Source organism: Cervus canadensis, chromosome Y (assembly GCF_019320065.1).
Source record: "Cervus canadensis isolate Bull #8, Minnesota chromosome Y, ASM1932006v1, whole genome shotgun sequence".
NCBI lineage: Eukaryota > Metazoa > Chordata > Mammalia > Artiodactyla > Cervidae > Cervus > Cervus canadensis.
The window spans coordinates 228,026-241,692 of NC_057420.1; positions in this window are offsets into that span (position 1 = coordinate 228,026).

Below are 13,667 nucleotides of genomic sequence, written 5' to 3' on the forward strand. Positions count from 1 at the left end.
TTGCTGATAATAGTCTCTTATGATCCTTTGTATTTCTGTGTTGTCTAATGTGATCTCTCTATTTTCATTTCTAATTCTGTTGATTTGATTTTTCTCCCTTTGTTTATTGATGAGTCTGGCTAATGGTTTGTCAATTTTATTTACCTTCTCAAAGAACCCTTCTCAAAGAACCATTTTGGTTTTGTTTGATTATGCTAATGGTCTCTTTGCTTCTTTTGCATTTATTTTCTGCTCGAACTTTTAAAGAATTTCTTTCTTCTACTAACCCTCAAGTCATAATTCTTCTTTTTCGGTTGCTTCAGGTGTAGATTAAGGTATTTATTGACCTTTTTCTTGTTTCTTGGGCACCTGTACTGCTATGACCTTCCCCTAGCCACTGCCTTTATCATGTCCCTTCGTTTTGGGTTGTTGTGTTTTCATTTTCATTCATTCCTATGCATGTTTTTATTTCCTTTTTATTTCTTATGGATTTATTGGTAAGTTCAGCAGCATGTTGTTCAACCTCCATATGTTGGAATTTTAACAGTTCTTCTCCTGTAATTGACATCTAATCTTACTGCATTGTTGTCAGAAAAGATGCTTGGAATGATTTCAATTTTTTTTTAATTTGCCAAGGCTAGATTTTATGGCCCAGGATTGATCTATCATGGCAGGTTTCTGTGTGCACTTGAGAAAAAGGTGAAATTCATTGTTTTGGGATGAAATGTTCTACAGATATCAATTAGGTCTAACTGGTGTTTGTATCATTAAAATTTGTGTTTCCTTGTTAATTTTCTGTTTAGTTGTCTATCCATAGGTGTGAGTGGAGTATTAAAGTGTCCCACTTTTATTGTGTTATTGTTAATTTCCCCTTTCATATTTGTTAGCATTTGTCTTACATACTGTGGTGCTCCTATGTTGGATGCATATATATTTATGAATGTTATATCTTCTTCTTGGATTGATCCTTTGATCATTATGTAGTGTCCATCTTTGTCTCTTTTCACAGCCTTTGTTTTAAAGTCTATTTTACCTGATTTGAGTACAGTACTCCTGCTTTCTTTTGGTCTCTATTTGCATGGAATATCTTTTCCCAGCCCTTCACTTTCAGTCTGTATGTGTCCCTTGTTTTGAGGTGGATCTCTTGTAGACAGTATATATAGGTGTCTTGTTTTTGTATCCATTCAGCCAATCTTTGTCTTTTGGTTGGGACATTCAACCCATTTACATTTAAAGTAATTATTGATAAGTGTTATCCCATTGCCATTTACTTTATTGTTTTGGTTTCACGTTTATACACCCTTTCTGTGTTTCCTGTCTAGAGAGGATCCTTTAGCATTTGTTGGAGAGCTGGTTTGGTGGTGCTGAATTCTCCTAGCTTTTACTTGTCTGTAAAGCTTTTGACTTCTTCTTCATATTAGAATGAGATCGTTCCTGGGTACAGTAATCTGAACTGTAGGTTATTTTCTTTCATCACTTTAAGTGTGCCCTGCCATTCCCTTCTGGCTTGAAGAGTTTCTATTGAAAAATCAGCTGTTATTCTATGGGAATCCCCTTGTGTGTTATTTGTTGTTTCTCCCTTGCTGCTTTTAATATTTGTTCTTTGTGTTTGATCTTTGTTGATTTTATTAACATGTGTCTTGGGGTGTTTCGCCTTGGATTTATCCTGTTTGGGACTCTCTGGGTTTCCTGGAGTTGGGTGATTATTTGCTTCCACATTTTAGGGACGTTTTCAGCTATTATCTCCTAGAGTATTTTCTCATGATCTTTCTTTTTGTCCTCTTCTTCTGGGACCCCTATGATTCAAATGTTGGTTTATTTCACATTGTTGCAGAGGTCTCTGAGGTTGTCCTCATTTCTTTTATTTATTTTTTCTTTTTTTATCTCTGTTTCATTTATTTCTACCATTCTATCTCTACCTCACTTATCCTACCTTCTACCTCCATTATTCTACTCCCTCCAAAGTGCTTTTGATCTCATTTAATACATTATTCATTATATATTGACTCTTCCTTTATTTCTTCTAGGTCCTTGTTAAACCCTTCTTGCATCTTCTCCATCCTTATCTCTGGGCTCTTTATCTGTAACTCCAAATTGTTTTCAAGATTTTGGATCATTTTTACTATCATTATTCAGAATTCTTTTTCAGGTAGATTTCTTTCTCTTCCTCTTTTGTTTGGTTTGGTGGGCATTTGTCCTGTTCCTTTACCCGCTGGATATTTCTCTGCCATTTCATCTCGTTTATATTGCTGTGTTTGGGGTGGCATTTCTGTATTCTGGCAGTTGGTAGTTCCTCTTTATTGTGGAGGTTCCTTGCTGTGGGTGGGGTTGGATGGGTGGCCAGCAAGGTTTTCTGATTAGGGAAGCTTGTGTTGGTGTTCTGGTGGGTAGAGCTAGATTTCCTCTCTCTGGAGTGCAATGAAGTGTCCAGTAATAAGTTTGAGATTTCATTGGGTTTGGTGTGACTTTGGTCAGCCTGTATATTGAGGCTCAGGGTTATGTCCCTGTATTGCTGGAGAATTTGCATCATATGTCTTGCTCTGGAGCTTGTTGGCCCTTGGATGGTGCTAGGTTTCAGTGTAGGTATGGAGGCATTTGGATACCCTATCGTTTAGTGATCCCTGAATTCAGGAGTTCTCTGGTATTCTTAGGATTTGGACTTAAGCCTTCTGCCTCTCGTTTTCGGTCTTTTTCTTACATTAGCCTCAAGACTTCTCCATCTATACAGCACTGAAGATAAAACATCTAGGTTAAGGATGAAAAGTTTCTCCACAGTAAGGGCCACCCAGAGAGGTACACAGAGTTACATAAAGAAGAGAAGAGGGAAGAGGGAGCTAGAGGTGACCAAGAGGATCAGAGGGGGTATCAAAATGGGAGAGAGCAAGCTAGCCAGTAATCACTTCCCTATGTGCTCTCCACAGTCTGGACCACTCAGAGATGTTCATGGGGTTACACAGAGAGGAGAAGAAGGAGAAAGGAGACAGAGATGGCCAGGAGGATAAAAGGGGGAACCAAAAGGAGAGAGACAGATCCAGTCAGTAATCAGTTCCCTGAGTGTTCTCCACAGCCTGAAACACACAAAGAGATTCACTAAATTGAGTAGAGAAGAAAAGGAAGTGGAGGAAGATAGAGGCTACCTCGTGAAGGAAAAAGAGAGTCAAAAGGGGTAGAGAGCAGTCAGACTACTGATCTCGCTCCCAAGTAAAAATGGGTACTTAAGGTTGGGTTTTTAAAGGTACAAAGTTGATAACAAATACCAAAAAGCAAAGATTAAAAACCTTGAGTATGGGTTAGATTCCCAAAAATACAATATTCAAAAATAAATAAATAAATAAAACCAAGCAAACAACAACAATAAAAAAAAGAAACGTCACAGAGATTATAAATATATATACATATATATATATATATATGAAGTTTCTTCTTAAAATAGGGTCTTTTGGCATAGTAACAGTAGGTTATAAAAATGAAAATTAAAGAAGTAATGGAGACTTAAATATATATATTAATATATATATATTTCAAAATTTTAAAAAAATGGTATTAGTAAAAATATATATAAGACTTTTTCTGGAGCTGTTGCAGACAATGTGAGTTCAGTTCATCTTTGTATAGTTCTTTGGTCTGGCTTGTACTTCTCAAGGTCTATAGGCCCCTTCCTGTGTAGCTGGTGCTAACTACAGGCCTTTAATCTATTGCACCTTTCACTTCCATAGTGGTTCCCTCTGTTTATTTTAGCTTCTGTTTGATGGTCTCTTCAGTGTCTAATTTCCGCCCTGCCACCACATGGGGTGCAGTGGTGGTCACTTGTTTTTCTTTTTTTTTTTTTTAGGTTCACTTGTTCAGTCATGCTTTGAGGAGAGAGGAACACTGCAAACATATATCACTGGTATGTGCTCACAGTGATTCAGCCACACTGGGTTTGCCCCTGCTCACAGCCTGTGTGATGTCCCAGGCTACACTGCTCAGACTCTAGTTTGCTCTGCTGGAACTCTCTGATGTGGGCCCTGGTTTACATGCACTTCCCAGGTCTAAGCCACTAAGGTTCAGGCTCTCAGGTACTCCACAAAGGCACAGTCTTGCTTGGGCCTGTGTTTTGCCCCCATCCCAGGTCTGAGCAGCTCAGGTGACCAGGTACTTGGTGCACGGAGTCATCCTCAGTTGAAAGCTGTGGCTTATCCCTTCACCCATTCCAGCCTCTCGGTTTTCTGGGTGTACAACAGGTGCGCCTTCTTAGGTGTGCAGTGTGTCTATTCTGAGAAGCTGGTCTCTGGCTGCAACCATCCCAGTGGATGTTGATCATCCAGAATCCTAGGAACTCTTGGTTAGCAGAGAAGTCTGCTTGCATTTTGGTATAGGATGCCTCTCTGGGACCTATTGTCCCCTTCCAGTTCTGGCTGCCCTAGCCTGCCTGTCTCCGGCGGTGGAGTGTGGGTCGGTTCGCAGACAGCTATCTCTGCTGAGTCCTTTGTTCTGTGAGCAGTCCTGGCCATGTCTTATGTTAGGGCTCTTCTCAGGGATCACAGGGTAGCTATCCCACAGTCTGGGTAGCTATCTGAAGCTAGTTCCCTCAGATTGTCCTCAGGGCATTCAGGCCTGGTCCTTACCCTAAGCAACACAGTTTGCTCCTCCCTGTCCCTCCCCAGCTTGCTAGTGGGGGATAAGAGCATCTGGGCTTCTGCTCTGCTGGAAGTTGCTGTTAGGCATGTAATCTGTGGGTTTTAATTACTTATTTTTTTCCTTCCTGTTATTTTGCCCTCTGAGATTCCAAGGCTTGCCACAGACCCACTGGAGAGAGTGTTTCCTGGTGTTTGGAAACTTCTCTCTTTTTTCAGACTCCTTTGCCAGGACAGATCTCTGTCCATACCTCTTTTGTCTCTCTTTTTATATTTTATATTTTGTCCCACCTCCTTTTGAAGACCCATTGTCTGCCTTTCTGGGTGCCTGATGTCCTCAGCCAGCATTCAGTTGTTCTGTGGAATTTGTTCAGCATTCAGATGTTTCTTCTATGAATTTGTGTTGGAGAAAGTGGTCTCCTCATCCTATTCCTCCACCATCTTCTACTTCAAATTCTAAAACACCGTGCTATGAAAGTGCTGCACTCAATACATCAGCAAATTTGGAAAACTCAGCAGTGGCCACAGGACTGGAAAAGGTCCGTTTTCATGCCAATCCCAAAGAAAGGAAATGCCAAAGAATTCTCAGACTACCACACAATTGCACTTATCTCACACGATAATAAAATAATGCTCAAAAATCTAGCGAGTCTTGAAGATGTGAACTGTGAACTTCGAGATGTTCAAGCTGGTTTTAGAAAAGGCAGAGGAACCAGAGATCAAATTGCCAATATCTGCTGGATCATCGAAAAAGCAAAAGATTTCCAGAAAAAAAAAACACCTATTTCTGCTTTATTGTCTATGCCAAAGCATTTGGCTGTGTGGATCACAATAAACTATGGAAAATTCTGAAAGTGATTCGAATACCAGAACACCTGACCTGCCTCTTGAGAAACCTGTATACAGGTCAGGAAGTGACAGTTAGAATAGGATATGGAACAACAGACTGGTTCCAAATAGGAAAAGGAGTACGTCAAGGCTATATATTGTCACCCTGCTTGTTTAACTTATATGCAGCGTACATCATGAGAAATGTTGGGCTGGAGGAAACACAAGCTGAAATCAAGATTGCTGGGAGAAATATCAATAACCTCAGATACGCAGATGACACCACCCTTATGGCAGAAAGTGAAGGAGAAATAAAGAGTCTCTTGATGAAAGTGAAAGAAGAGAGTGAAAAAGTTGGTTTAAAGCTCAACATCCAGAAAACTAAGATCATGGCATCCAGTCCCATCACTTCATGGCAAAATAGATAGGGAAACAGTGGTTGACATTATTTTTCTGGGCTCCAAAATCACTGCAGATGGTGATTGTAGTCATGAAGTCAAAAGACTCTTGTTCCTTGAAAGGACAGTTATGGCCAAATTATCCAGCATATTAAAAAGCAGAGACATTACTTTGTCAACAAATGTCCATCTAGTCAAGGATATGGTTTTTCCAGTAGTCAGGTATGGATGTGAGAGTTGGACTATAAAGAAAGCTGAGCCCTGAAGAATTGATTCTTTTGAACTATGGTGTTAGAGAAGAGTCTTGAGAGTCCCTTGGACTGCAAGGAGATCCAACCAGTCCGTCCTAAAGGAGATCACTCCTGGATGTTCATTGGTAGGGCTGAGGTTGAAGCTGAAACTCCAATACTTTGGCCACCTGATGCGAAGAGCTGACTCATTGGAAAATACCCTGATGCTGAGAAAGATTGAGGGCAGGAGAAGAAGGAGATGACAGAGGATGAGATGGTTGGATGGCATCACCGACTAAATTGTTTTGGGTGACCTCTGGGAGTTGGTGGTGGGCAGGGACCACTGGCATGCTGTGGTTCATAGGGTCGCAAAGAGTTGGAGTCAACTGAGTGACTGAACTGAACTGAGGTCCCACTTGTTTACTTTTGTTCGTTTGTTTGTTTTTTCCATTATTCTAGGAGATGGGCCATAGAGGTTCTTGCTTTGAATTATGTCATTGAATGTTCTACCTATCATCTCATGTGTTGATGTATAAGTTCTAGAAAATCTCATATTTCATGAAGGAAACTTCTCATCTAGATTTTCACATATGAATTAGAAAGAACTTTCCATTTCCTACTTGAACATTTGAGCTTAGATTTTGTTAAAAGTAACAAAAAGCATTCTATATAATACTTAGGAAAAACTATATCCAGATGTTCTTTTATGACATGTAAAAAAGTCCATGTTGGTTGCAGAAATATAATGAGTTTTTATTTTAATGTTTGAAATATATAGAATTTTCAATTTCTGAAGGAAACTACATGGAGTTTTTCATATTGGAAATAAAGAATATTACAAATATTATGTTGAAAATTACACACACAGTTTCATTCATAAGTGACATGGGACTCCAAAAGCAAGGTAAGAATCTATTTTTCAAGTTTTAATATGTATAATATAGAGAATTCTCTATTTATTCTTGGAAAATATTGAATGACATTTACATCTGTTAAAAACAGACAGTCCTCAGTTTGTATTAGGAATGTATGGGGTAAATGATCATATGTAACACACACACACACACACACATATATATATATATGTATATACATATATACATATATATGTTTATATTTTATGCATAAAAATCTCTATGCAGTATTTCATTTTTAATGTGACTACATAATTCATATATGAATATCTTAAGGTACATTTCATATGTGAACTAAATGTGCCATATTTCATAGGGGAAAATAATTTTATAACTTACATGGGAAAAAATTGTGCCCTTATTTTCCTGTGTGAAATATACATTATTTTAAGTTTTAGGAAATAAACACCTGTTATTAGGTGAAATGTAAAAAGTCGTCTCTTCATATATAAATAACAGAACCCTGAAGTTTCTATGAAATATTGGAAATGCAATAATTTATGAAGGAAAATCAGTACCCATATGAATAATATAGAGAATTCCCTATTTCTACAGGGAAATGCACTCTTTTTCAAATGTGAAAAGTACTAATTGAGTATTCCTCAGTTTATTTTGGAATATCTGTATCCAGACCCTTCTATGTAATAGATAACTGTGTATTTAATGTACAAAATTCTTTAGCCACACGTTTATATGTGAGGCACAGAGACTTTGAGATTCATCAAGGGTCCTCTTCTTTCAGATTTTTCTGTTTGAAATGAGAATTCCAGAATTATTATAGAAAAATTTGGCACAAGTGTTGATTTGCTAAATATAGAGCTTTTCCTATTTGAAGGTTACAAATATGCAATATGATTTTCATATGTGAAATGTTCAGAATTCTTATTTCTTGTATAAATATATTGGTAATGAAACACATTGTAAATCGGAGAGAATATCCTGTTCTGTGTAGGAAAATCTAGGCCTTTGTTTTCATAGGTGACATGTAGAAAATTCCACAGTTCATTTTAGATTTTCTGGTCCACGTTTACAATTGTGAAAGATACAGAATTCCATATTAACATAATAAAAAGGCTACTCCATTATTAAGATTTGAATTACAGAAAACACTATATTTTACACTTGATAGTCTGCCTTCATTTTCCCTTTTGTATTTGAAATTTATTTAACTTCCTACTTAATAGAAAAGGAAAAGATTGCATGTGCAGGTGTTGTTTTCGGTAATTTTTGAAGATAGCTCAGTGGTTTGTTTGTTTTTTTTTTTTTTTTCCTTTTGGTCCAAAAATGAGTGCTCAGTTTGTATTGTATGAAAACCTCCTCAAGAAAAATTATGTCTCACATTTTAATATAGAAATTATACAGCATTTCGTATTTCAGGAAGGAAATTCAGCATCCAGATTTTTCCACGTGAATTAGAATTATCCATTTCATCTACAAACATTTGAGTTTAGGTTTTGAGAAGAACAATACTGAGAATTCCATATATGACTTAAAAAATTGCCCATCCAGATTTTTAGCAGTTATATAAAAAGTAGCCCAAATTTCATGTATAAGAGCGAATGTATTTCATATTTGAAATTTATAGAGATTAAACAACTAACAACAACAAAAACAAACAAACAACAACAGAAACAGCGATTTGATGGATTTTCAATTAGTTTCTAGCCTGCTGAACTTGAGGGCCCCCTATGAGAAAAATGCAAGTTGTGTCACCATGGTCCAGGATTCAGGTTCACACTCAGATTGTGCCCCACAGGATTCAAGAATTTTCCAGACAGACCTAGGCTCACTGGATCTCTCCTACAGAGAAAAACTGATGAAACAGATGTTTGGATGTTGGTTTGTTTTTCCCTGTGAGTGTGGGGCCCTTTCCTGTGATCACATCCTGGTGGAAATTGTGACTTAAAAGTGACCTGCAAGTAAGCACTTACAAGAAGCGTGTGACTCTCAGCACAAAGAACGCTGGGAAAGCTATCTTCCTTTGAAGAAGGAAATGCATAAACAAAGAGTGTGTTTTAAGATCTCTATCTAGCAGGAACTGTATAGCTTCTAAGTCATGAGAACTCCAGGATTGCCCAGAGGACCTAACCACCAGTCAGGGCAGTGTGTCTCCCTGCACGTTGCAGGCCTTGCAAACACATTCCTAGGCCATAGCATGACTGCCCGTGAGGAAGCAGGCTGCACTAGTGTGTCTGACAAAGCTGGGTGCTATACTGTGGTCACCTAGTGGAGGTGACATTCCTGAGCAAATGGGCCCTTGGTGAGGTGCTGTGAGCCACCTTTTTGTTTCAGAAATCACAAAGGGTGGAGCAAAGCTAGCACTGCCTGAAGTAAGAAAGCAGCAATTGGATGGGATTGCAAGCTCTATAATTCTCTAATAAATACCTGTATTATTTATTTGTATATAATGAGTGGCTTATTTTGTTAACAAATCCTTTGAACCTGAGACAAAAGTGAAAACTTTCTGTGAAACAATCTTCTATAGTAGGCTTTTCATCTTTGGTTTTTGATATTTGCTACTAGTTTTGTACCTTTAAGAGTCTAATTTTTAGTATCCATTTCACTTAGAGATTTGATTACTGGCTTTGATTTCTCTCTTCCCTTTTTACTCTCTTTTCTCTCCTGGTCACCTCAATCTCCCTCTACCCTCTTCTTTTCTCTATATAACTCTGAATATCTCTGGGTATTTCTGGCTGTGGAGAGTTGTTTCAGCATTAACACAGGGGTTTTGTCTTCTGTACTTCAGGCTACTGTATGATAAGGACTTAAACCCAGAAGCAGGAGGCTCAGCTCCAGAACTTTGGCTCATCATAGAACCGCTGACCCTCGGGAACATCAAGAGGTGAGAGCCACCCAAAACCCTCCATACCTAACCTGAGACCAAGCTCTACCCATATCCAGCAAACTCCAGTGCAGGACATCCCATCCTATTCCTCCAGCAAAAATGGAACATAACCCTGAACATTAAAAGACAGGCTGCCCAAAGCCATACCAAGTCTATTAGTTCAGTTCAGTCACTCAGTCGTGTTCAACTCTTTGTGACCCCATGAACCACAACATGCCAGACCTCCCTGTCCATCACCAGCTCCCAGAGTTTACCCACACTCATGTCCATTGAGTCGGTGATGCCATCCAATCATCTTGTGCTCAGTCATCCCCTTCTCCTCTTGCCTAAAATCTTTCCCAACATCAGATTATTTTCAAATGAGTCAGCTTTACACATCAGGTGGCCAAAATATTGGAGTTTCAGCTTCAACATCAGTCCTTCCAAAGAACACCCAAGACTAATCTCCTTTAGGATTAACTGGTGGATCTCCTTGCAGTCCGAGGGACTCTCAAAAGTCTTCTCCAATATCTCAGTTCAAAAAGATCAATACTTCTGAGCTCAGCTTTCTTTATAGTCAAACTCTTACATCCATACATGACTACTGGAAAAACCATAGCCTTGACTAGACAGACCATTGTTGACAAGTAATGTCTCTGCTTTTTAATATGCTGTCTAGGTTGGTCATAGCTTTCCTTCCAAGGAGTAAACATCTTTTAATTTCATGGCTGCAATCACCATATGCAGTGATATTGAAGCCCCCCAAAATAAAGCCAGCCACTGTTTCCACTGTTTCCCCATCTATTTGCCATGAAGTGATGGGACTGGATGCCATGATCTTACACAACCCAAAATTCTCTACTAGACACTACTTCACACTCCAGAGAGAAAAGATCCAGCTCCATCCACCAGAACACAGACACACATTCCCCAATCAGAAAACCTTCAAAAACCAATGGTCCAGCCCCAGGCAAGGGAGTAGACTCCACAATTAAAAGGAACTACGACCTTTCAGCCTGCAGAAAAAGGGCCCCAAACACAACAATCTAACCAAATTAAAAGACACAGAAACATCCAGCAGGTGATAAGAAGAAACCAATCCATACAAAAGATGAGGAGATAAGGTGTCTACCTGAAAAAAGTGTTCAGAGCAATGATAGTAAAGATGATCCAAAGTACTGAAAACAAAAGGAGTTACAGAAAAATAGTCTAGGGACACCAACTGAGAAGACACAGCAAATATCTAACAAGTGCCTAGAAGAAATTAAGAAGAGTCAATAAGTAATGAACAATGCAATAACTGAGATTAAAAACATTTCACAGAACCAATGGTAGGGTGAGGCAGAAGAAAGGAAAGTAAGCTGGAAGATAGAATGGTAGAAATAAGTGTAGCAGAGTAACAAAAAGAATTAAAAGAAATGAGAACAGTCTCAGAAACCTCTGGGAAAACATCTGAATCATAGGTGTACAAGAAGAAGAAGACAAAGGAAGAGGGAATGAAAAAATGCTTGTGACAACAGTTAAGAACTTCCCTAAAATGGGGGAGCAAATAGTCAGTGAAGGCCAAGAAGCCAAGAAAGTCCCAAACAGGATAAACCCACGGTAAAATATGTCAAAACATATAACTAACAAAAATTCTCCTGTACAGTGTTGTGAACCACCATCCACAGTTCTTCAGGCACTCTGTCTACTAGACTTAATCACTTGAAACTATTTGTCACTTCCACTGAATAATCATAAGGGATTTGATTTAGGTCATACCTGAATGGTCAGGTGATTTTCCCTACTTTCTTCAACTGAAGTCAGAATTTTGTGATAAGGAGTTCATGATCTGAGACACCGTCAGTTTCTGGTCTTATTTATGCTGACAGTGTAGAGTGTCTCCATCTAATCAATCTGATTTCGGTATTGACCATCTGGTAATGTCCATGTGTAGAGCCATGTCTCATGTTGTTGAAAGAGGGTGTTTGGTATGACCAGTGCATTCTATTGGAAAACTGTTAGCTTTTGGCCTACTTCGTTTTGTACTCCAAGGTCAAATTTGCCTCTTACTCCAGGTATCTCTTGACTTCCTATTTTTGCATTCCAGTATCCTATAGAGAACAGGATATCTTTTGGGGTTTTAGTTCTAGAAGGTTTTATTGTCTTCATAGAATCTTTCAACTTCAGCTTTTTCAGAAGAATGGGGCAAAGACTTGGATTACTACGATAATGAATGGTTTGCCTTGGAAATGAACAGAGATCATTGTGTTGCTTTTGAGATTGTACCCAAATACTAGATTTCAGACTTTTTTCTTGACTGTGAGGGCTACTGCATTTCTTCTAAGGGATTCTTGCCCACAGATGTAGATTTAATGGTCATCTGCATTAAATTCACCTATTCCAGTCCATTTTAGATCACTGATTCCTAAAATGTTGATGTTCACTCTGGCCATCTCCTGTTTGACCACATCAAATGTACCTTGATTCATGGACCTGACATTCCAGGCTCCTATGCAATATTGTTCTTCACAGCGTAGGATTTTACTTCCATCTCCAGTCACATCCACACTGGGTATTGTTTTCACTTTGGCTCCATCTCTTTCATTTTTCTCTGGAGTTATTTCTACATTCTTCTCCAGTAGCATATTGGGTACCTACCGACCTGGGGAGTTCATCTTTCAGCGTCATACCTTTTGGCCTTTCATACTGTTCATGAGTTTCTCACAGCAAGAATACTGAAGTGATTTGCCATTCCCTTCTCTGGTGCACCACGATTTGTCAGAACTCTCCACCATAACCTGTCCAACTTGGGTGACCCTACATGGCATGGCTCATAGTTTCACTGAGTTAGACAAGGCTGTGGTTCATGTGATCAGTTTGATTAGTTTTCTGTGATTGTAGCTTTCATTCCATCTGCCTTCTAAAGGATTAACATAAGAGGCTTATGGAAGTTTCTTGATGGGAAAGACTGACTGTGGGAGAAAATGGGTCTTATGCTGATGGGCAGGGCCAAGCTCAGTGAATTTTTAATCCAATTTTCTGTTAATGGGCAGGGCTGTCTTCCCTCCTTGGTAATAAAGACAAGGGTGACCTCCTTCAAAAAGTCCTGCCTGTCACACTCATACTTCCCCTGACTCTGAAGCAGGCCATTACTGAACCAAAACTCTGCTGGAGACTCCTGGACATTCACAGGCAAGCCTGGATCAGTCTTCTGTGGGTTCACTCCTTCCTTCTCTTGGGTCCTGTTGCACACAAGGTTTTGTTTGTGCCCTCCAAGAGTCTGTTTCCCCAGTCCTGTGTAAGTTCTGTAATCAAATATCACTGGCTTACAAAGTCAAATTCCCTGGGGGTTCTCAGTCCCTTTGCCAGATCCCCAGATTGGGAAATCTGTTGTTCATCCTAGAACTTTCTTAACAGTGCAAGAATTTATTTCATAAATTTTTTTTGAAATTTATTGGTCATCTGCTTGGTGGCTCTATGATGGGGTAAACAGTGACCTCCTCCAGTATGGCTGTGCCACACTCAGAAGTCCACTTCACCCAGAGTGCCTTCTCCTGCAGCAGGCTACTGCTGACCTCTTCCTCTGTAGGAGACACTCAAACACTCAAAGGCAGGTCTGTCTCAGTCTCTGTGGGATGTCCTGGTGAACACAAGATTTTATTTGGATCCTCCAAGCAGCTCTGGCAGGTTTGGGGTTTGATTCTAAATGTGATTTCACTTCTACCATCTTGTTGGGGTTTCACCTTTGCACTTGGACTTGGGGTATCTTTTCTTGGTGGAATCCAACATTCTTCTATTGATTGTTTTGCAGCAATGAGTTGTAATTTTGAAGTTCTCACAGGAGATGTGTACATGTCCTTCTACTCTGCCATCTTATACGTGAATGGATTAAAAGA